We start from the raw sequence: 23,242 nt of genomic DNA on the forward strand, positions 1-23,242 counted from the left end.
GTTATTTCTTTAGCTTGTCTAATGTCTTTCTGCTTCTGGTTTGCTCTAAATCATATCTTTGGGGTTCCTTATCAAGCAGGAAACATGCAGGGAGGCTCTTGAGGATTCACCATGTGTGTTCTAAATGCTTTGGAGGCTCAGGACTTCAGTTTTTCATGTTATGGGATGAGTTCTGAGCCTTATCTGGGATGGAGTCCAGCAGTGAGAGACTGGAATTTTTATGGCAACCTGAAGGAAACCTGGCTCAGTTCCTCTGACATTTGGGCTACCTCTGAGCTGACAAGTTGCAGCACCAAGGGCCTCCCAAACCACTGATGGGGGGCCCCAGCCTCCTTCGAATGCAAGTCTCAGATTTTTCACGCGACAAACGGACAATCTTCCGACTGCTTTCACGTGTTCAACATCAACACGTGACGGTTAGCGGGACAGGGAAAGACCTGTGGGTTAAAAGTATGGTGTAACCATTTCATGGGTCGGGGAAGAATCTCCAAGTTAGCTAATTTAAGATCCGCTAAAGCAGATCTAAAGATGGGAGATGGGCATCAGGTATCAGTGACTGGTCCGTGGTCCGTGATGTTCTGTCAGATCATGAGATTCCAAAGCTAATGCAATGCCTGGCAGCGTTTCAGCCATGAGCGACCTCGGGAAAGGTATCTCTGGATCTAGATTCACACCTTGCTCAGTCAATATTATATATAGCTAGACACACATGCAGTCACACAGATGTACGGATGGCACGCCTCTCCATACTTTGGCAGCCAGTAATGCATACTGAAGTGTCATATTTTCAAGGTTTCGAGAGCACGGGATGCTACTTGATTTGGCATTTCTTCCGGTTAATGGAGTCGGTTCTGTCAGATCATGTGGTCTTGCTATTTGATGGCAGAATTAGAGAACGTTCTCTGCCAAAATGGGTCTGTCGAGGTGCATGCGATCGAGTGTGGGAAGAAATGGATTTCCACAAACAGCATCAGATGTGATAGAATTATCCTTCAAATGGAAGATAAACAGCTCTTTCAGGTCAAGGATCAGGCCTCCATTCCTTCATTCATTCAATCATATTTATTGAGCGCTTACTGTGTGCAGAGCACTGTACTAAGCGCTTGGGAAGTCCAAGTCAGCAACATATAGAGATGGTCCCTACCCAACAACGGGATCACAGTCTAGACGGGGGCAGTAGACAACAGAACAAAGAATGTGGACAGGTGTCAAGTCATCAGAATAAATAGAAATAAAGCTAGATGCACATCATTAACAAAATGATTAGAATAGTAAATATGTACAAGTAAAATAAATAAAGTAATAAATCTATACAAACATATATACACGTGCTGTGGGGATCGGGAGGAAGAGAGGAAAAAGGGGGCTCAGTCTGGAAAGGCCTCCTGGAGGAGGTGAACGCTCAGTAGGGCTCTTCCAAACAGGAGTACAGTGCTAAGCGCTCAGAACAGTGTTTGGCACCTAGTAAGCACTTAAGAAATACCAACAATTCTTATTATTAATCTGAACGATCCAATAAATATTTTGGATTGAATGCTGCTGATAGTCACACCACAATCATTAAGTGGAAAGTCTCTTACGCGTTGCATTTTGTGACCAAAGAAATACAACAGCAAGCCTCCTCTCACCCTTGGACATTTTGTCGTGAGCACAGTCAGGTTTCCTTTAGGAGGAATAAAAATTCTACAAGAATGTAAAACCCACATTCAAGGAGAAGGGGCTGTACTGGATGTTCATTCATTCATTCAATCGTATTTATTGAGTGCTTACTGTGTGCAGAGCACTGTACTAAGCGCTTGGGAAGTACAAGTTATGTACGTGTAAAGATGTCTTTAATAATGGCATTTGTTATGCATGCACTATGTGCTAAGCACTGGGGTAGTTTATTTATGGTATCCGTTAAGCACTTACTCCGTGCCAGTCACTGTATTTAAGTGTTAGTGTAGATACAAGCTAATCAGGTTGGACACATTCTATGTCCCACATGGGGCTCACAGTCTTAATCCCCATTTTACAGATGAGATAACTGAGGCCCAGAGCAACAAAGGGACTTGCCCGAGGGCACACATCAGGCAAGGGGCAGTTCTGGGATTCGAACTCAGAGCACAGCTCCGGGAGACAGAAGGACCTATCTCCTAGGCCTTACTGCTTCCCTTCAGGAGTTCTCTTGAAAGCTTCTGACCTCCTCCAGGAGGCCTTCCCAGACTGAGCCCCTTCCTTCCTCTCCCCCTCGTCCCCCTCTCCTTCACCCCCATCTTACCTCCTTCCCTTCCCCACAGCACCTGTATATATGTATATATGTTTGTACATATTTATTACTCTATTTATTTATTTATTTATTTTACTTGTACATATCTATTCTATTTATTTTATTTTGTTAGTATGTTTGGTTTTGTTCTCTGTCTCCCCCTTCTAGACTGTGAGCCCACTGTTGGGTAGCGACTGTCTCTATATGTTGACAATTTGTACTTCCCAAGCGCTTAGTACAGTGCTCTGCACATAGTAAGCGCTCAATAAATATGATTGATGATGATGATGGATAAATATACCACAGTTTTTATGATACCCTGATGGGGGAATCTACATGCTAATCCACTGCTGGCACTGGCATTTCAATCGGCCATGAAAGGAGAGTTCTGATTCAGTGCTCTGCACATAGTAAGCGCTCAATAAATATGATGGAATGAATGAATGAATTTCAGAAAAGTCCTCTCATCGCCGAGCAGCTAGGAAGGTGTCCTGACATTTATCTAGGAGCAGGAAAGCCCTGGGAGAAGCTACCGATACTTTCCAACTGCCTCTGCTCCTGTTTTGAGGAAATTTCTCAAAGGCTGTGTTCTTCTACGAGACACTGAGAAGATCTGAGTACTAAAAATGTTTCCAAAAGAGCTATCAAAATGTACAGGGATTTTGACAGTTGAATGGCGCTGTATCAGACGTAAGGAAATGGGCCTTCTGAAATGAAGTAATAAGGGGTGATAATCTAGTCCAAATCATTATATGTTGCCAACTTGTACTTCCCAAGTGCTTAGTACAGTGCTCTGCACACAGTAAGCGCTCAATAAATACGATTGAACAAATGAATGATGCGTGGCTCAGTGGAAAGAGCACAGGTTTTGGAGTCAGAGGTCATGGGTTCAAATCCTGGCTCTACCAACTGTCAGCTGTGTGACTTTGGGCAAGTCACTTCACTGTGCCTCAGTTACCTCATCTGTAAAATGGGTATTAAGACTGTGAGCCACCCCATGGGACAACCTGATAATAATAATAATTTTGGTATTTGTTAAGTGCTTACTATGTGCAAAGCACTGTTCTAAGCGCTGGACACCTTGTAACTGCCCTGGTGCTTAGAACAGTACTTTGCACGTAGAAAGCACTCAAAAAATGCCATCATTATGATGATGATGATGATGATATTTGTTAAGTGCTTACTATGTGCCAAGCACTGTTCTAAGCGCTGGGGTACATATGGGATAATCAGGTTGTCCCACACAGGGCTCACACTTTTAATCCTCCTTTTGCACATGAGGTAAGTGAGGCATAGAGAAGATAAGTGACTTGTCCAAGGTCATGGAGCAGACAAGTGGCGGAGCCGGAATTAGAACCTGTGTCCTCTGACCCCCAAGCCCGTGCTCTTTCCACTAAGCCATGCTGCTTTAATGAAAATTTTTGTTCCTATTTAAGACCTTTTGACTTGAGGCTTGGAAATATTAAAATATGTTTCTCAGAATAAAATTCTGTTGAATATGCTGCGAGACCAGTATTTTTTTTCTTTGACATTTTCACATTAGGGCGATACAATTTCACCAGATGTGATTTAGCCAGAGAGCATGGCATCTTGCCCAGCACAAGGCATGGGGGAGAGGGTAGCGTGGAGGAAATGAAGAGAGGGAATTGGTGGAGAGAGAGAGAGGATGGAGGAAGAAGAATGCAGGCAAAGAGAGGTAAGGGGGAGGAGAGAGAGGAAGTGAAGGGTAAGTGAAAGGTGGGAAGTTCAGCAGTTATAGGCAACCCATTCAGGATTCCCGGTCACGTAAGATGACAGGTAACAACCCCCAGCAGGCCATGGATCCAATCAATCTTCTTCCTTGTGGGGTTCTGGGGAAGTCCCAAGGACTTCTAGACTGTGAGCCCGCTGTTGGGTAGGGACCGTCTCCATATGTTGCCAACTTGTACTTCCCAAGCGCTTAGTACAGTGCTCTGCACACAGTAAGTGCTCAATAAATACGATTGATTGATTGACTCCGAGGCCCAGGCTCGTGTCAGTCTAACAACCCACCCTGCGTTCTCCTAGCCTCTTCTCCCCTTGTGGCCCTTAAAAACTCCGAAGCCAGTAGGAATGTCCACTAAGGGTGCTGAGGTGAGACACTGGATCCCCCTCCCCGGGAGCTCATCCTGGGAGCACCTCCTGAAGACCCCCAAAGGCAAAGGACTGGGATCTTCCGGAATTCAGCACTGACTTATCCCATCCAGACTGTGATGACCTTTTAGACTGTGAGCCCACTGTTGAGTAGGGACTGTCTCTATATGTTGCCAACTTGTACTTCCCAAGCACTTAGTACAGTGCTCTGCACACAGTAAGCGCTCAATAAATATGATTGATTGATTGATCCAGACCCAAGGGGGGGACCCAGGCAATGGCTTTCTGTGAGAGGTGGTTGTTCCCAGGAGGAGGTGCCTGTTCCTGAGTCACCCTACTTTCCCTTCCTTGTGTGAAGGAGCACCTAGGGGGAATCAGGAAGACCCTCCCGGCCTGCGGTGGTTTCAGTGGGGTCCAGAGGCAGGGCTGGGTGTGACAACAAAACTAGGTAAGTGCTTAGTACAGTGCTCTGCACATAGTAAGCACTCAATAAATACGATTGAATGAATGAACGGAGCCCCTTCAGCCAGAGGTGCCACTCAAATCCTCCTTTAGCTCCAAGTAGGACCAGATACATCTTGAGAAGCATATAATGATAGCCCTGCTCTAATCTATCCTGCCAAACTAGGACCCCCTCGGGTTCTGGGAAAACGTCTATGATAATAATAATAATAATAATGGCATTTATTAAGTGCTTACTATGTGCAAAGCATTGTTCTAAGCACTGGGGAGGTTACAAGGTGATCAGGTTGTCCCACGGAGGGCTCACAGTCTTAATCCCCAGTTTACAGATGAGGTAACTGAGGCCCAGAGAAGCTCAGTGACTTGCCGAAAGTCACACAGCTGACAGTTGGCAGAGTCGGAATTTGAACCCATGACCTGTGACTCCAAAGCCCGGCCTCTTTCCAGTGAGCCACGCTGATGATAGTTTGGTCTGGGGGGCGGGGGGGCTGTGCAGGGGTGCGAGTTTCAGTTTCAAAAGATTTCTACTACAAGTGGAACGGCAGAAGTTCCCTTATTCAGATTTCAAAAACTTATGGCTCAGATTGTATATTTGTGCTTTAATTTACTAGAGAGAAAACCACTAAACACCCCAGGAATTACTCTGCAGACACTCTCCGGAAGAGGCAGGAACAACTCTAGTGAGGCATCATTCCCCTAAAAATAGGAAAAGCTGGATTCCACTAGCTTCCAAATCCATTCATTATTTCACTTTTCCTGAGTGGGACTCACCAGGCTGATCAAATCTATATCGGATAGCCTAGAGAGAATTCCCAGCAAAAACGCATTAATCTTCCTTCAGTCAGTAGGGTTGCCGGTGGAGAAACATATAATAGCTTTCTCTCTCTCTCGCAGATCATCAGAATTAGCCTAATTGAACCGTCCAAGCATTTAAATGCAGAGCCATAGGGACTATGTAAATATTTAGACCCAATCATTTACATTCTTCGTAATGCGAATCCTCCATGAGTCCCAAAATAGCACTGACCTTCTTTACAACTCCATTCCTAGCTAATTGGCTGTCTACAACCGTCTCCCGGTCTTTCTTGGAACTGTCATTTCGCAGGATAACTTTAGTCCTTTCTCCTTTTATAGAGAGAACGAGAACCCGAGAAAGTGCTCTCAGATAGTTCAATGGAGAAGCAGGATGGCCTACTGGGCAGAGCAAGGACCTCACTTCTATTCCTGGCTCCGCCATTTGTCAGCTGTGTGACCTTGGCCAAGTCACTTAATAATAATAATGGCGGCATTTATTAAGCGCTTACTATGTGCAAAGCTCTGTTCTAGGCGCTGGGGTAGATACAAAGGAATCAAGTTGTCCCACGTGGGGCTCACAGACTTAATCCCCATTTTACAGATGAGTTAACTGAGGCCCAGAGAAGTGAAGTGACTGGCCCAAAGTCACACAGCTGACAACTGGCAGAGCCGGGATGTGAACCCGTGACCTCTGACTCCAAAGCCCGGGCTCTTTTTCACCCAGCCACGCTGTTTCTCTGCACCTCAGTTACCTCATCTGTAAAATGGGGATTAAGAACGGGAGCCCAATGTGGGACATCCCCCCCCGCCTTACCTCTTTCCCCTCCCCACAGCACTTGTATATATGTTTGTACAGATTTATTACTCTATTTATTTGACTTGTACACATTTACTATCCTATTTATTTTCTTTTGTTAATATGTTTTGTTTTGTTGTCTGTCTCCTCCTTCTAGACTGCGAGCCCGCTGTTGGGTAGGGACCATCTCTATATGTTGCCAATTTGTACTTCCCAAGAGCTTAGTACAGTGCTCTGCACACAGTAAGCACTCAATAAATACGATTGAATGAACACGTCTGTGTTCAACCTAATTATTGTGTATAATAATAACAATAATGATGGTATTTGTTAAGCGCTTCCTATGTGCAAAGCACTGTTCTAAGCACTGGGGAGGTTACAAGGTGATCAGGTTGTCCCAAGGGGGGGCTCACAGCTTTAATCCCCATTTTACAGATGAGGTAACTGAGGCACAGAGAAGTGAAGTGACTTGCCCAAAGTCACGCAGCTGACAGTTGGCGGAGGCAGGATTTGAACCCATTACCTCCAACTCCAAAGCCCGGGCTCTTTCCACTGAGCCACGCTGTGAATCTTCCCCAGGGTTTAGCACAGTGTCTGGCATATAGTGTGTTAAACAAATATCATAATTTAATAAAAATAAATAATTTTTATTATTTAATTAAATAAATTAAATAATAGTACTAATAATTAAATTAAAAATTACATAATTTTTTAAAAAAGCAATAGAAACTTAATTTTGTTGGCCTTAATATTTACTACCTCCAGATCATCTGGGAAACTCTGCATAAAGAGTGGGTAAATTATTAATGATTAAACTATATGTAGTAAATGAGGAATTAGGAATCGTTAGTAACTTTTTATTCATTCAGCCCTCCCGAGTAGAGGAGCCCTCCCGGCTCCACCAATTGTCAGCTGTGTGACTTGGGGCAAGTCACTTCACTTCTCTGGGCCTCAGTTACCTCGTCTGTTAAATGGGGAATGATTGTGAGCCCTCCATAGGACAACGTGATCACCTTGTATCCCCCAGTGCTTAGAATAATAATAATAATAATAATAATAATAACAATAATGGTATTTGTTAAGTGTTTACTATGTGCAAAGCACTGTTCTAAGCGCTGGGGGGGATACAAGGCGATCAAGTTGTCCCACCTGGGGCTCACAATCTTAATCCCCATTTTACAGATGAGTTAACTGAGGCACAGAGAAGTTAAGTGACTTGCCCAAAGTCACACAGCTGGCAATTGCCGGAGCTGGGATTTGAACCCATGACCTCTTACTCCAAAGCCTGTGCTCTTTCCACTGAGCCGCGCTGCTTCTAACTTGTCATTCATTCAACCGTATTTATTATAATAATGGCATTTGTTAAGCACTTAGAACTGTTAAGCTTAGAACAGTGCTTTGCACATAGTAAGCACTTAATAAATACCATTATTATTATTATTAAGTAGAGCCAACTGTTCCTTAGTGAGGGGAGTAAGTAGGGCAACAAGTGCTTACTACAGTGCTCTCCATACAGTAAGTGTTTAACAAATACCATTGATTGATTTACATATGAAAATGACACAAGAGGCTAAGGGTTTTTTTTTTAGTGATGGACTTTCATTCCTTTTGAATAATAATAATAATGGCATTTATTAAGCACTTACTATGTGCAACACACTGTTCTAAGCACTGGGGAGGTTACAAGGTGATCAGGTTGTCCCATGGGGGGCTCACAGTCTTAATCCCCATTTTCCAGATGAGGGAACTGAGGCACAGAGAAGTTACTTGCCCGTCGGGTAGGGACCGTCTCTATATGTTGCCAACTTGTACATCCCAAGCGCTTAGTACAGTGCTCTGCACACGGTAAGCGCTCAGTGGAAAGAGCACGGGCTTTGGAGTCAGAGGTCGTGGGTTCGAATCCCGACTCCGCCACATGTCTGCTGTGTGACCTTGGGCAGGTCACAACTTCTCTGAGCCGCAGTTACCTCATCTGTAAAATGGGGATTAAGACTGTGAGCCCTACGTGGGACAACTTGATCACCTTGTTTTCCCCCCCCCCCCCCCGCGCTTAGAACAGTGCTCTGCACATAGTAAGCGCTTAACAAATGCCATTATTATAATAAATACGGTTGAATGAATGAATGACTGACAAGTGGCGGAACCGGGATTTGAACCCACGACTTCTGACTCCAAAGCCCGGGCTTTTCCACTGAGCCACACTGCTTCCCCACGTACACAGGCTTTTCTTGCCCTTTTTGGAGTGGTATGGCTAGTATTTCCACCTCTTCTCCCCGTCTAGACTGTAAGATCTTGGTGGGCAGGGATGGTGTCTACCACCTCTGTTGTACTCACCCAAGTGTTTAGTACAGTGTTCTGCACACAGTAAGTGCTCATTAAAACCATTGAATTGAGTGAGCCCACTGTCGGGTAGGGACCGTCTCTATATGTTGCCAACTTGTACTTCCCAAGCGCTTAGTACAGTGCTCTGCATACAGTAAGCGCTCAATAAATATGATTGAATGAGTGAATGAATGATTTTTGAGATCAATCGTATTTATTGAGCGTGTACTGTGTACAGAGCACTGTACTGAGCACTTGGGAGAGTACAATGCAACAGAATTGGAAGACATGAGCCGGTCCACAGGGAGCTTACAGTCTAGAGGGGGAGACAGGCGTCAGAATAAATTATGGATATGTGCATAACTGCTGTGGGTATATTTCATTCATTCAATCGTATTTATTGAGCGCTTACTGTGTGCAGAGCACTGTACTAAGCGCTTGGGAACTGCAAGTTGGCAACATATAGAGATGGTCCCTACCCAACAGCGGGCTCACAGGGTATATAATAATGATGGCATTTATTAAGCGCTTACTATGTGCAAAGCAACATTCATTCTTTCAATCGCATTTATTGAGCACTTACTGTGTGCAGAGTACTGTACTAAGCACTCAGGAAGTCCAAGCTGGCAACATATAGAGACGGTCCCTACCCAACAGCGGGCTCACAGGGAATATAATAATGATGGCATTTATTAAGCGCTTACTATGTGCAAAACAACATTCATTCAATCATTCAATCATATTTATTGAGCTCTTACTGTGTGCAGAGCACTGTACTAAGCGCTCGGGAAGTCCAAGTTGGCAACATATAGAGACGGTCCCTACCCAACAGCGGGCTCACAGGGTATATAATAATGATGGCATTTATTAAGCGCTTACTATGTGCAAAGCAACATTCATTCATTCATTCAATCATATTTATTGAGCTCTTACTGTGTGCAGAGCACTGTACTAAGCGCTCGGGAAGTCCAAGTTGGCAACGTGTAGAGACGGTCCCTACCCAACAGCGGGCTCACAGGGTATATAATAATGATGGCATTTATTAAGCGCTTACTATGTGCAAAGCAACATGCGCCACCTTCCTTCTCCTCCCACCCCAAAAATCTAGAGTTTTCTCATTTTCACTTCACTAAATTAGTGGGAAGACAACATTCAGAAAAGAGCAAAGGGATTTAGATTAAGAGAAGCGGCGTGGCTCAGTGGAAAGAGCCCGGGCTTTGGAGTCGGAGGTCATGGGTTCAAATCCCGGCTCCGCCAACCGTCAGCTGCGTGACTTCGGGCAAGTCACTTCGCTTCTCTGGGCCTCAGTTACCTCATCTGGAAAATGGGGATTCATTCATTCAGTCAGTGGTGTTTATTGAGCACTTACTGTGTGCAGAGCACTGTACTAAGCGCTTGGGAAGTCCAAGTCGGCAACATATAGAGACGGTCCCTACCCGACAGCGGGTTCACAGTCTAGAAGGGGGAGACAGACAACAAAACACAACATGTGGACGGGTGTCAAGTCGCCAGAACAAATAGAATTAAAACTGTGAGCCCTCCATGGGACAACCTGATCACCTTGTAACCTCCCCGGCGCTTAGAGAAGCAGCATGGCTCAGTGGAAAGAGCACGGGCTTTGGAGTCAGAGGTCATGGGTTCGAATTCCGGCTCCGCCACATGTCTCCTGTGTGACCTTGGGCAAGTCACTTAACTTCTCTGAGCCTCAGTTACCTCATCTGTAAAATGGGGATTGACTGTGAGCCCCACGTGGGACAACCTGATCATCTTGTATCCCCTCCAGCGCTTAGAACAGTGCTTTGCACATAGTAAGCGCTTAACAAATGCCATCATTATTATTAACAGTGCTTTGCACATAGTAAGCGCTTAACAAATACCATCATCATCATCATTATTATTAGAAACTGTGGAAAGAAAACTTCCTTAGTGATCCTGGAGGTTTACGACTAAACATCGGGAATTCTGGGCCAATGGTAACAGTGAGCGGGCCAGGCAAGACTGATGGGTGATCTCACTTCTGGAATTTCCTCTCCCTTCCTGGATGGAGCAGGGAATGGTTGGATTCCTGGTGGTGTGGGGCTGGGGACTTGGGGGTGGAAAAAAGGGTAACGGAAAACTCTGTAGATTTTTCGAGGGGGAGGAGAAGGAAGGTGGCACATATATTCTAGACTGTGAGCCCACTGCTGGGTAGGGACCGTCTCTATATGTTGCCAACTTGTACTTCCCAAGCGCTTAGTACAGTGCTCTGCACACAGTAAGCGCTCAATAAATACGAATGAATGAATGTGCCTCAGTTACCTCATCTAGACTGTGAACCCGCTGTTGGGTAGGGACCATCTCTATATGTTGCCAACTTGTACTTCCCAAGTGCTTAGTACAGTGCTCTGCACACAGTAAGCGCTCAATAAATAAGATTGAATGAATGAATGAAATATACCCACAGCAGTTATGCACATATCCATAATTTATTCTGACGTCTGTCTCGCCGTCTAGACTGTAAGCTCCCCGTGGACCGGAACGTGTCTTCCAATTCTGTTGCACTGTACTGTGGAGAAGTAGCGTGGCTCAGTGGAAAGAGCCCGGGCTTTGGAGTCGGGGTCATGGGTTCGAATTCTGGCTTCGCCAGTTGCCAGCTGTGTGACTTTGGGCAAGTCACTTCACTTCTCTGGGCCTCAGTTCCCTCATCTGTAAAATGGGGATTAAGATTGTGATCCTCACGTGGGACCACCTGATCGCCTTGTATCCCCCCAGTGCTTAGAACAGTGCTTTGCACATAGTAAGCACTTAACAAGTACCATTATTATTATTATTATTATTATTCTTAAGTAAGGGTGCCGTGAATCTGATGGGAGAGGAGCTTCCGCTTGCTGCAGAGCTGGACAGGTGACCACCCTGCCCCTTCTGAGCCCACTGTTGGGTAGGGACCATCTCTATATGTTGCCAGCTTGTACTTCCCAAGCGCTTAATACAGTGCTCTGCACACAGTAAGCGCTCAATAAATATGATTGATTGATTGCCAACTTGTACTTCCCAAGCGCTTAGTACAGTGCTCTGCACACAGTAAGTGCTCAATAAATATGATTGATTGATTCCAGCTATCACTTCATTGCCCAAGGATCTCTCTTCCAGCCCAGGGAAGGAACGCGACAACTGCTAACTGTGTGAGCCATCTCCCTACTGTTTTGCCCCTAAGAGGCATTAAACAAACACTGCTATTATTACTACTACTACTAACTACTCCCTGTACTCATCTACATCTACACACCTTGAACAATGTGCAATAACAACCGCTGTTGCTCCTTCTCGACCCCACACAAGAAATTTTTGACTCCTTTATTCCGGCGATACAGCACTTTCCAAGGTCAATAACTACCTCCTCATTGCCACGTTCAACAAACTCTACTCTGTCTTAATCCTCTTCAACCTCTCGGCGACCTTCGGCACTTTTGGTCACACTTTACTCCCCGAAATCCTTTGTTGTCTTGGTGTCCCTGACTCAGTCCTCCTCTCCTTTAGTCCTTCCAGGAAGGAGAGAATCAGACGAGCGCATGCTCTGGTATTAGTCGCGACAGTAAAGAGAGAAATTTGGGGATTTAAAACCCTCGTGCCCAGCTTCTGGTCTGGGGCTCTAGGGCCATTATGGAGTTTCGGCTTCAGCCGGCCACTGCGGACCTCAAATGGCTTTGTGCCTCATCCACCCCCTCATATTGCAAACATCCCGAAATGTCAAAAGTCACGGATATTTAAGAAAAAAACAAAAACACAAACATAAAAATCACGGTACTCGTGACGCCAGTGGTGACTTGGCTCACATTCCAGGCTTATCTCGCGGCATCAGTCACCAGGAAATGTTTCATTTGTTTTCGACTTCCAGGATTAGGAAAATCCTCAACGGAGATTTAAGAGAGAGCGAGGTAATGGATGGTGGTAGACAGAATGCCAAATGAGCAGCTCAGCAATCCTGGTAGGGACTGTTTATAGAAACCGTGAAAACCTGGAATGCAAAGTAACATCAGTCACTGCCCCTTCCTCGCGACACTCCCCGGAAAAATCCATCTTCTTTTCCCTGTCAACCACTCCCCAGGTGCCTGACGGACATGTCAACCACCCAGTTTTATCTTGAGGATCCTCCCTCTGGTTGCTAAAAGAATCAATGGCCTGGAGCAAAGTCGTCTAGTAAAAAGAGCATGCATTCATTCATTCAATCGTATTTATTGAGCACTTACTGTGTGCAGAGCACTGTACTAAGCGCTTGGGAAGTACAAGTTGGCGACATATAGAGACGGTCCCTACCCACCAATGGGCTCACAGTCTAGAAGGGGGAGACAGGCAACAAAACAAAACACGTGGACAGGTGAGCACAGTCCTGGGAGTCGGAGGACCTGAGTTCAAATCCCAGCTCTGCCATTTGCCTGCTGTGGGACATTGGACAAGTCCCTTCTCTCCTTCACCAGCCCAGCCCGCACCTTCCTCTCCTCTGCCGCTAACCTCCTCACTGTACCTCGTTCTCACCCGTCACGCCAGTCGACCCCCGGCCCACGTCCTCCCCCGGCCCGAAATACCCTCCCTCTGCACATCGGCCAAGCTAGCTCTCTTCCTCCCCTTCAAAGCCCTCCTGAGAGCTCACCTCCTCCAAGAGGCCTTCCCACACTGAGCCCCCTTTTCCCACTCTTCCTCCCCATCCCCTCCCCCCTCCCTCCTTCCCCTCCCCACAGCCCCTGTATATATGTTTGTACAGATTTATTACTCTATTTATTTTACTTGTATATATTTACTATTCTATGGATTTTGTTAATGATGTGCATCTAGCTTTAATTCTATTTGTTCTGATGTCTTGACACCTGTCCACTTGTTTTGTTTTGTCATCTGTCTCCCCTTTCTAGACTGTGAGCCCGTTGTTGGGTAGGGACTGTCTCTGTATGTTACCGACTTGTACTTCCCAAGTGCTTAGTGCAGTGCTCTGCACATAGTAAGTGCTCAATAACTATGATTGAATGAATGAATAAATTTAACTTGTCTGGGCCTCAGTTTCCTCAACTATAAAATAATAATAATAATGATGGCATTTGTTAAGCGCTTACTATGTGCAAAGCACTATTCTAAGCGCTGGGGAGAATACAAGGTGACCAGGTTGTCCCACATGGGGCTCACAGTCTTAATCCCCTTTTTAGAGATGTGGTAACTGAGGCCCAGAGATGTTAAGTGACTTGCCCAAGGTCACACAGCAGACATGGTGCGTAGCTCCAGGAGGCCTTCCAAGACTGAGCCCCCTCCTTTCTCTCCCCCTCTTCCCCCTCCCCATCCCCCCCCGCCTTACCTCCTTCCCCTCCCCACAGCACCTGTATATATGTATATACGTTTGTGCATATTTATTACTCCATTTATTTATTTAATTTGTTCTTATTTATTTTATTTTTTTAATATGTTTTGTTTGTTGTCTGTCTCCCCCTCCTAGACTGTGAGCCCACTGTTGGGTAGGGACCATCTCTATATGTTGCCAACTTGTACTTCCCAAGCGCTTAGTACAGTGCTCTGCACACAGTAAGTGCTCAATAAATACGATTGAATGAATGAATGATTTAATACCCACTCTCCCTTCTACTTAATCTGTGGGACCTCATTATTGTGTATTTACCCCAGTACAGTGCTTGGCATATAGTAAACACTTAACCATTACTACAATCTTTTTACTGGTATTTGCTAAGTGCTTACTATGAGTTAAACACTGTTCTAAGAACTGGGATAGGTAAATGTATCCAAGCAGCATGGCGTAGTGGATAGAGAACAGGCCGGGGAACCGGAAGGTCTTTGGTTCTAATCCCAGCTCTGCCACCTGTCTGCTGTGTGACCTTAGGCAAGTCACCTCGCTTCTCTGGGCCTTGTCTGTAAAATGGGGATGAGACTGTGAACTTCACTTGGGACAGGGACTGTATCCAACCCAATTTGCTTGTATCCACCCCAGCGCTTAGTACAGTGCCTGGCACATAGTGATCACTTAAATACCATAATTATTATGAAGCAATCCCCCTCTCGGAATGGCACCTGGAGAGTTTCCAGTCCTCTACCAGTCTTGACTATTGGAGGGAGAGTCAAGAAGAGGCATACCCATTCCATTCCTAGTGTGGGCAGTGGCTAGCGTGTGGAAGGCCATCTGCTACAAGTCAAAACTCACCCCTGCTGAGCAGCAGCGGCATGGCTGAGAGTCAAGGGCGTTTACTCTGGAAGCGCTCAATAAATACGATTGAATCAATGAATACTCAACCTTATTGTGTGGAAGGAGGCAATGGTAAACCAATTCCGGATTTTGAATGAGAGCACTCTACCAGAACGACCGCAGGTGGAGGTCGGACGCTCTGGGAGGGACGTCACCATGGGTTGGAAACGACTCAACAGCACAAGACAAAATTAAGTCATCAGGTCAATTACCACTATAGCTGTGATTATCCGTTTCCAGTTTGGGAATGACTGCTGGCCCTTGTTCCTGAAGCCCCCCCAGACACCAGACTTGGTTCCTCAGCCAGTATCTCCTGAGCTGAACCTCTGTCAGTGTAGCACTTTCCCCATATTCTGACATCTGGGGCCCCAGGAATCTTTAGGGCCTGGACAACAGGTGTACAATGCAAGACGATTGAGATTTCAATCTGTTTCCTGTTGGCAGTTGAGGCAAGAAACCCATCAGGATCCATCAGTGAGTCAAGATTGGGTCATTCTGGAAGGCTGGCAATTTGTCCAGGTAGAAAATCCAAGACCCAGTTGAACTGTTTCAGAAATCCAATGAAACCGAACGTTGTCAAATCTCAACTTTGCTTGCCATGCATACACCTGGTTTAAATATCCAAAAAAGGGGTTGATAGATCAGAGTCCAAATTAATATCTGGGGACAACTGGAGCACTTTATTAGTTAATAATAGAGGTCTTCTTTTAACACTGGGCTGGGAATATTCGTTTTGAAGTTCAAGAAATTCCAGCAGCTGTATTATGGTGGTGGTTGGAGAGGAAGGGGTAGATTAGGGAGAGGATGAGAAGAAAGAACTGACAGAAGTTGGAGACGGACTGAATATGCAGGTTGTTGGAGAGAGGAGAGTCAAGAATAATGCTTTTGTGGGCTAGAGGGACAGGGAGAATGGCAGTGCTACCAACAGTGATGGGAAAGCTTGGAAGAAAAATTCTGGATTTGGAGGTCAGTTTTGGACATGTTCAGGCACCCATGGGTCATCTAAGTAGGGATTTTCTGGAAGCAGTAGGACATATATTCCCTTTCCTCTCCTACTAACTCAAAATTCCTCAAAAGATGGGATAAATGATCCTCACTTGGGTAACATTTCAGAAAGACAAACTACATCTTACTCATTTTTATGGTCCCTCCAAACATTTGTAAATTGATTTTTTTCTATATCCTAGCAGAAAGTATTTTTATATATTACCTGTTTTTCCACATTGAATGGTGACTCTTTTCCCATTCTTCCACCTCAGACATTTCTTCTGTGCTGCAGGAGTTCCCGTTGGTGGCTCTGCAACAACAGCTGGCCATCCTTTAATTATCTCTGGACACAGGGAGCTGGGCCCTGCTGAATCAATGCATCTACCATTTTGAATGACGTTTTCATCCTAGTGTTCCCCATTTTAATTTGCAATCCCACCCAGCTGAAGGGTATGATTGCAGCTGAGCTGACTGAATGAGTAGATGTCTTCAATTACCTAATCACAGTTGTCTTTTCGAGAGACTAGATTTTTGAGGCACCTCTGGCTTTTCAGTGCTACTCATCATCTCCTTTTCTTTATATTCTAAGTGCCCAAAAAGTGAATAGCATTTTTTACCTCCAGGACCAAGGGTAGATAGAACTTAGAATATAAGTTAAAAGCCCCTACTAGTAAGAATTTCAGAGTTGATTTTAAGTAGTGAAATAAACACGGTAGGGGAATTGTCCAGCACCCGTCTTGCTTGGTCTGGGGATAATTCTTGGAGAAAATGACATATATATTTGGGCTTCACCCAAAGTAGCTTGGCATATGGGTAAAAGGAGGCCAATTTTACCTAGGAGAGAAGGTTAGGACCACACAAATTAAGAACACACGTATTGATCTGAATGGAGAGTTGTGAATAAGCAGTATAGGATGAAGAGGATTAATGAATTGGAAGCTGCACTTGGAATTTGGTTCGTTCCAAGAAAACACAGGACCAGCAAAATAGTCCAAGTAGGGTGTTGGCTAGTGAGTGGCATGGAACAAGCAAGCAACTGTGCAAGGCTACTTATTGATTGATTGATTGCTAGAAAGGAAAGTGGACAGCAGTAACAGGAACTGGCTCTACTCTCTAAATTGGCCTCCTTTTACCCATTTGCCAAGCTACTTTGGGTGAAGCCCAAATGTATATTTCATTTTCTCCAAGAACTATCCACAGACCAAGCATGTCGGGTGCTGGACAATTCCCCTACCATGTTTATTCCACTACTTAAAATCAACTCCAACATTCTTACTAGTAGGGCCATTTAACTTGAGTTCTAAGTAACTACTAAGTAACCACAGTAGAGGTCACAGGGTAGAGGTAGAATATTTTACCTTCTCCGACTCCCTTCAGATTTGGATTCCCTCCCATTCTTGGTGCTGGACATCACTTTATAATCAATCAATCATTTTTATTTAGAACTTACTGCATGCAGAGCACTGTACTAAGCATTTGTGAGAGTACAGTATAACACATTCCCTGCCCAGAAGATATAGTCTAGAACTGGAGACAGACATTAATATAAATAAAGTATGTATATATACGTAAGTGCTGTGGAGCTGAAGGAGGGGTAAAAAAGGAATCTAATGCAAGTGCAGGGTTGATGAAGAAGGAAGTGGGAGAAGAGGAAATGAGGGCTTAGTGAGGGTAGGCCTCTTGGAGGAGATCTGCCTTCGATAAGGCTTTGAAGGTGGCAAGATTAATTATCAGATATTCTCCATCTACACTCACTCCCTTGGAGAACGTATTCACTCCCGGGGCTTCAACTACTATCTCTATGCAGATGATAGAACAGTGCTTTGCACATAGTAAGCGCTTAACAAATGCCATCATTATTACTATTATGATGCCCAAATCTACACCTCCTCCCCTCTTCTCTCTCCTTCTCTCCAAACTCACATCTCCTCCTGCCTTCAGGACATCACTACCTGGATGCCCTCCCACCACCTGAAACTCAACGTGTCCAAAACAGAGCTCCTTATCTTCCTTCCCAAACCCTGTCCTCTCCCGAACTTTCCCATCACTGTAGCCGGCACAACCATCCTTCCCTTCTAATAAGCCCGTAACCTTGGTGTCATCCTTGACTCCGCTCTCTCATTCAACCCACATATCCAATCTGTCACCAAATCCTGTCGGCCTCACCTTCAGAACATGACAAAGATCCACCCTTTCCACTCCATCAAACCACTACCTCGCTAGAGCAGTCACTCATCCTATCTGGTCTATATTACTGCATCAGCCTCCTTTCTGACCTCCAACCTCCTGCCTCTCCCCAATTCAGTCTACATGTTACTCCGCTGCCCGGATTATCTTTTTACAGAAACGTTCAGGGCATGTCACTCCCCTCCTCAAAAATTTCCAGTGGTTGCCTAACCACCTCTGTTTCAAACAAGAACTCCTCACTATTGGCTTTAAAGCTCTCCACCACCTTGTCCCCTCCTACCTCACCTCCCTTCTCTCCTACATCCCAGTCTGCACACTTTCTCACTGTCCCTCGATCTCACCTGCCTCGCCTCCTATCCCTGGCCCATGTCCTACCTCTGTTTTGGAATGCCCTCTCTCCTGAAATTTGCCAGACAATCACTCTCCCCTGCTTCAAAGCCCTACTGAAGGTGTACCTCCTCCAAGAGGCCTTCCCAGACTAAGCCCTGCTTTTCCTCAGCTCCCATTCCCTTCCATGTCACCCTGACTCTCTTCCTCTGCTCTTCCCCCATTTCCTCACCCCATAGAACATATGCATATATGTATAGGTCTATCATTAATTTTTATCAGTGCCTGTTTATTTGTATTGATATCTGTCCATTTCACACACCCCCACGCCACGTCTAGACTGTGAAACCACTGTGGGCAGGGATTGTCTCTCTTTATTGCTGTATTGTACTTTCCAAGTGCTTACTACAGTGCTCTGCACACAGTAAGCACTCAATAAATATGATTGAATGAATGAGTGAATATGAAGAGGCAGGGCATTCCAGGAAAGCAGCAGGATGTGGGCGAAATCTCAGCAGCAAGACAGTAATCAAGGGACAGTGAGTAGATTAGCATTAGGGGAGCCAAGTATGTGAGTTGGGTTGTAGTGAGAGAGCAGCAATGTAAAGTAGGAGGAGACAAGGTGATTCAGTGCTCCAAAGCTGAGGGTAAGGAGTTTATGTTTGATATGGAGGTGGATGGACAACCACTGGAGGTTCTTGAGGAGTGGGGAATCATGGACTGAACATTTTGGTAGTAAAATGATTTGGGCAGAGAAGTGAAATATGCACTGGAGTGGGGAGAGATACAAGGCAGGGAGATCAACAAGGAGGCTGATACAGTAATCAATGTGGGATAGGATAGGTACTTGGATTAATAATAATAATAATGGTATTTGTTAAGTGCCTACTATATGCAAAGCACTGTTCTAAGTGCTGATAGCGGTTTTGATGGAGTGGAAAGGGTGGATTTTAGTGCCGTGAAGGTTGAACCAGCAGAATTTAGCGACAGACTGACTTTGTGCATTGGAGGGGTGTCATCAGCGTAGAGATGATAGTTGAAGCCGTGGGAGTGAATGAGGTCACCAAGGGAGTGCGTGTAGATTGAGAAGAGAAGGGGACCAAGCACTGAAACTTGGGGAACCCCCACAGTAAGAGGATGGGAGGGGGAGGAGGAGCCTGCAAAAGAGACTGAGAATGAACGACCGGAGAGATAAGAGGAGAACCAGGAGAGGACAGAGGCTGTGAAGCCAAGGTCAGATAGCGTGTTGAGGAGAAGGGGGTGGTCCACAGTGTCGAAGGCAGCTGAGAGGTCGAGGAGGATTAGGACAGAGTATGAGCCGTTGGATTTGGCAAGCAGGAGGTCATTGGTGACCTTTGAGAGGGCAGTTTCCGTGGAATGTAGGGGACGGAAGCCAGACTGGAGGGGGTCGAGGAGAGAGTTGTTGTTGAGGAATTCTAGGCAGCGCGTGTAGACAACTCGTTCAAGGAATTTGGAAAGGAATGGTAGGAGGGATATGGGGCGATAACTAGAAGGTGAGGTGGGGTCAAGAAAGGGTTTTTTAGGATGGGAGAGACATGGGCATGTTTGAAGGCAGAGGGGACGGAACAAGTGGAGAGTGAGCGGTTGAAGATGGAAGTTAAGGAGGGGAGAAGGGAATGCCCTCCCTCTGCCCATCCGCCAAGCTAGCTCTCTTCCTCCCTTCAAGGCCCTGCTGAGAGCTCACCTCCTCCAGGAGGCCTTCCCAGACTGAGCCCCTTCGTTCCTCTCCCCCTCGTCCCCCTCTCCTTCCCCCCATCTTACCTCCTTCCCTTCCCCACAGCACCTGTATATATGTATATATGTTTGTACATATTTATTACTCTATTTATTTATTTTACTTGTGCATATCTATTCTATTTATTTTATTTTGTTAGTATGCTTGGTTTTGTTCTCTGTCTCCCCCTTTAAGTCTGTGAGCTCACTGTTGGCTAGGGACTGTCTCTATATGTTGCCAACTTGTACTTCCCAAGCGCTTAGTACAGTGCTCTGCACACAGTAAGCACTCAATAAATACAATTGATGATGATGAGTCGAGGATAACGCCAAGGTTATGAGCTTGGGAGACAGGAAGGATGGTGTGCCATCTACAGTGATGGGAAAGTCAAGGGAAAGGTGGGGTTTGGGTGGGGAAATGAGGAGTTTTGTTTTGGACATGTTAATTTTGGGGTGTCGGTGGGACATACAAGTAGAGATGTCTTGATGGCGGGAGGAAACGCAAGACTGTAGAGAGGGAAGGAGATCAGGGCTTGGAGATGTAGACTTGGGAATCACTCGCATGAAGCTATGGGAGTGAATGAGTTCTCCAAGGGAGTGGAGGTAGATGGAGAACAGAAAGGGCCCCATAACTGAATATTGAGGGACAACCACAGTTGGGTGTGGGAGGCAGACTACGAGCCCACAAAAGAGACTGAGAATGAGCAGCCAGAGAGAGAGGAGGAGAACCAGGAGAGGAGAGTGGCAGTGAAGCCGAGGTTGGATTATGTTTCCAGTGTCGAAGGCAGCTGAGAAGTGAAGGAGGATTAGGATAGAGTAGAGGTCATTGGATTTCACAAGAAGATCATTTGTGACCTCCGAGAAGGTGGTTTCTTTGGAGTGAGGGCGGATGGAAGCCAGATTGTTGGGGGTCAAGGAGAGGACAGGAGATGCTTGCTCAAGGAGTTTGGAGAGGAATGCTAGAAGGGAGATGGGGCAGTAATTGGAGGGGGGCCTGGGGTCAAGGAAGGTTTCTTTTTTTAAGATAGGGGACACTTGAGAATGTTTGAAAGCAGGGGAGATGAAGCCACTGAGAAGCAGCGTGGCTCAGTAGGAAAGAGCATGGGCTTTGGCGTCAGGGGTCATGGGTTCAAATCCCGGCTCTGCCAGTTGTCAGCTGTGTGACTTTGGGCAAGTCACTTAACTTCTCTGGGCCTCAGTGACCTCATCTGTAAAATGGGGATTAAGACTGTGAGCCCCCCGTGGGACAACCTGATCACCTTGTAACCTCCCCAGTGCTTAGAACAGTGCTTTGCACATAGTAAGTGCTTAATAAATGCCATCATTATTATTATTATTATTACTGAAGAGCCGACGGTTGAAGATCGTGGTCAGAAGGGGAAGGAGGAAGGGGGCAAGTGTTGTGATAAGATGCGAAGGGATAAGGTTGGATGCACAGGTGGGTTTTGAGACAAGGTAGAAGATCACCTCTTGACATAATGCTGGGAAACATGGAAGACTTGAAGAAGGGGCAGGAGGATTGAGGGACTGGAGAGGAGCCGGGGAGATTTTAGGGAGAGCACACCTGATGCTTTCAATTGTCTCAATAAAGGAGCTGGCCAGGTCATTAGGAGCCAGGAATGGGGGAACCAGGGGGACAGGACGTTTGAGGAGGGAGGTAAACACCCAAACAACTGGCGAAAGCATTGGGCACGGGAGTAAATAAAGATGGTGAAATGATTTTGTTGGGCAGAGGAGAGGTCAGAGTTCAAGCTTGCAAGGATGAACTGGAGGTGGATGAGGTCAGCCCGATATTTAGATTCCCACCAGCAATGCTCTGCGGCTTGTTTACAGGAGCAAAGGAGGGACTCTGGAGGTGATCCGGGGCTGTGGGTCAGTGGTACGACATCGAACCGAGGGATAGGGAAGCAAGTGGATTGAGTTCACTAGAGTTCAGTAGAGTTCAACACACTGCAGAGGGCCTGAAATAGTAAGGCTAGTCTGTGATTCCTTTCCTAAATGAAGCGTTTCGCGTATTTTACTCAAGCAGATTTTTCCTTTATTTGTTTCGTTAGATTCCAGAAATAATAATAGTGCAAACACTCAGTATAAAAGTTGCAATAAGAAATGTGCATTCACATGTAACAATTCAGTCCATTACGTTTTTCACATAAAAATATGACAAATATTCAATTGCTCTTTTCAATTTAACAATCCCGAAGAAGATTGGAAGATACTATTCTATTTACATAAAAATAGACCCGTATTTCTTATGCACATCTATCATTAGACGTTTGCCAGGGATAACAACTTATTGTACTACTGAGGATTAGGTTGTGTCGATGTCTGTAGGTGTATATGTGGTGTGTATGTGCACAGCAGATGGTTATAGGAGTTGGGAAAATGGTATCTTTGCCCACGACACCCTACTATAAAGCTACCAATATCCATTGTTATACCCACAGTTACTGGTCAACATTGAACACTGTAGATGAACTTTCACACCTCTTCAAGAATAACCAAAGAGGCCTCCTGGTAACTGAGAACGAGTCAAGGGTCTTTATCAAACAAATGAGGGGGACAGTGGCGATAGCAGTGAGGAGTAGAAGTGGAGGGATTCAGGTCTGAGGTGGCCATGCTGAGTTGGAAAAGAGCAGCCGGGAGTCAGGAAATGGGTTTCCCCAAATAGACGAGGTCTCTCTTCAGCCCCAGGCTGCTCCTCTTCAAATCTGGGTCCCTTCCTGGTTTTTGTGCCATGGGATAGTGATTATCTAGAAACTCCTGATGTACGCACAGATGTTTCTAATAACCACACAACATCCTTGTTGAGTGAATTTAATAGCTGGGATGTGTCTCTCAGGGAACCGCTCTCAGTATGCTCTCTGAACATCATCGGAACTTTAATTTGCGCAAGTTAGAATCTGTGGTTTGACCGAGAGGTAATTAAAGAAACAGAATTTCAAAATAGACACTGGGTCCTAAACCAAGAGCCCTCAATTTAAACCATAGAATAACGATGCTGTGATGCAATATAATATCAGTCATTGCTCTGATCTGAAAGTCATTTGGGTCAACTTAA

The sequence above is a fragment of the Tachyglossus aculeatus genome, chromosome 18, assembly GCF_015852505.1.
Source record: "Tachyglossus aculeatus isolate mTacAcu1 chromosome 18, mTacAcu1.pri, whole genome shotgun sequence".
Lineage (NCBI taxonomy): Eukaryota > Metazoa > Chordata > Mammalia > Monotremata > Tachyglossidae > Tachyglossus > Tachyglossus aculeatus.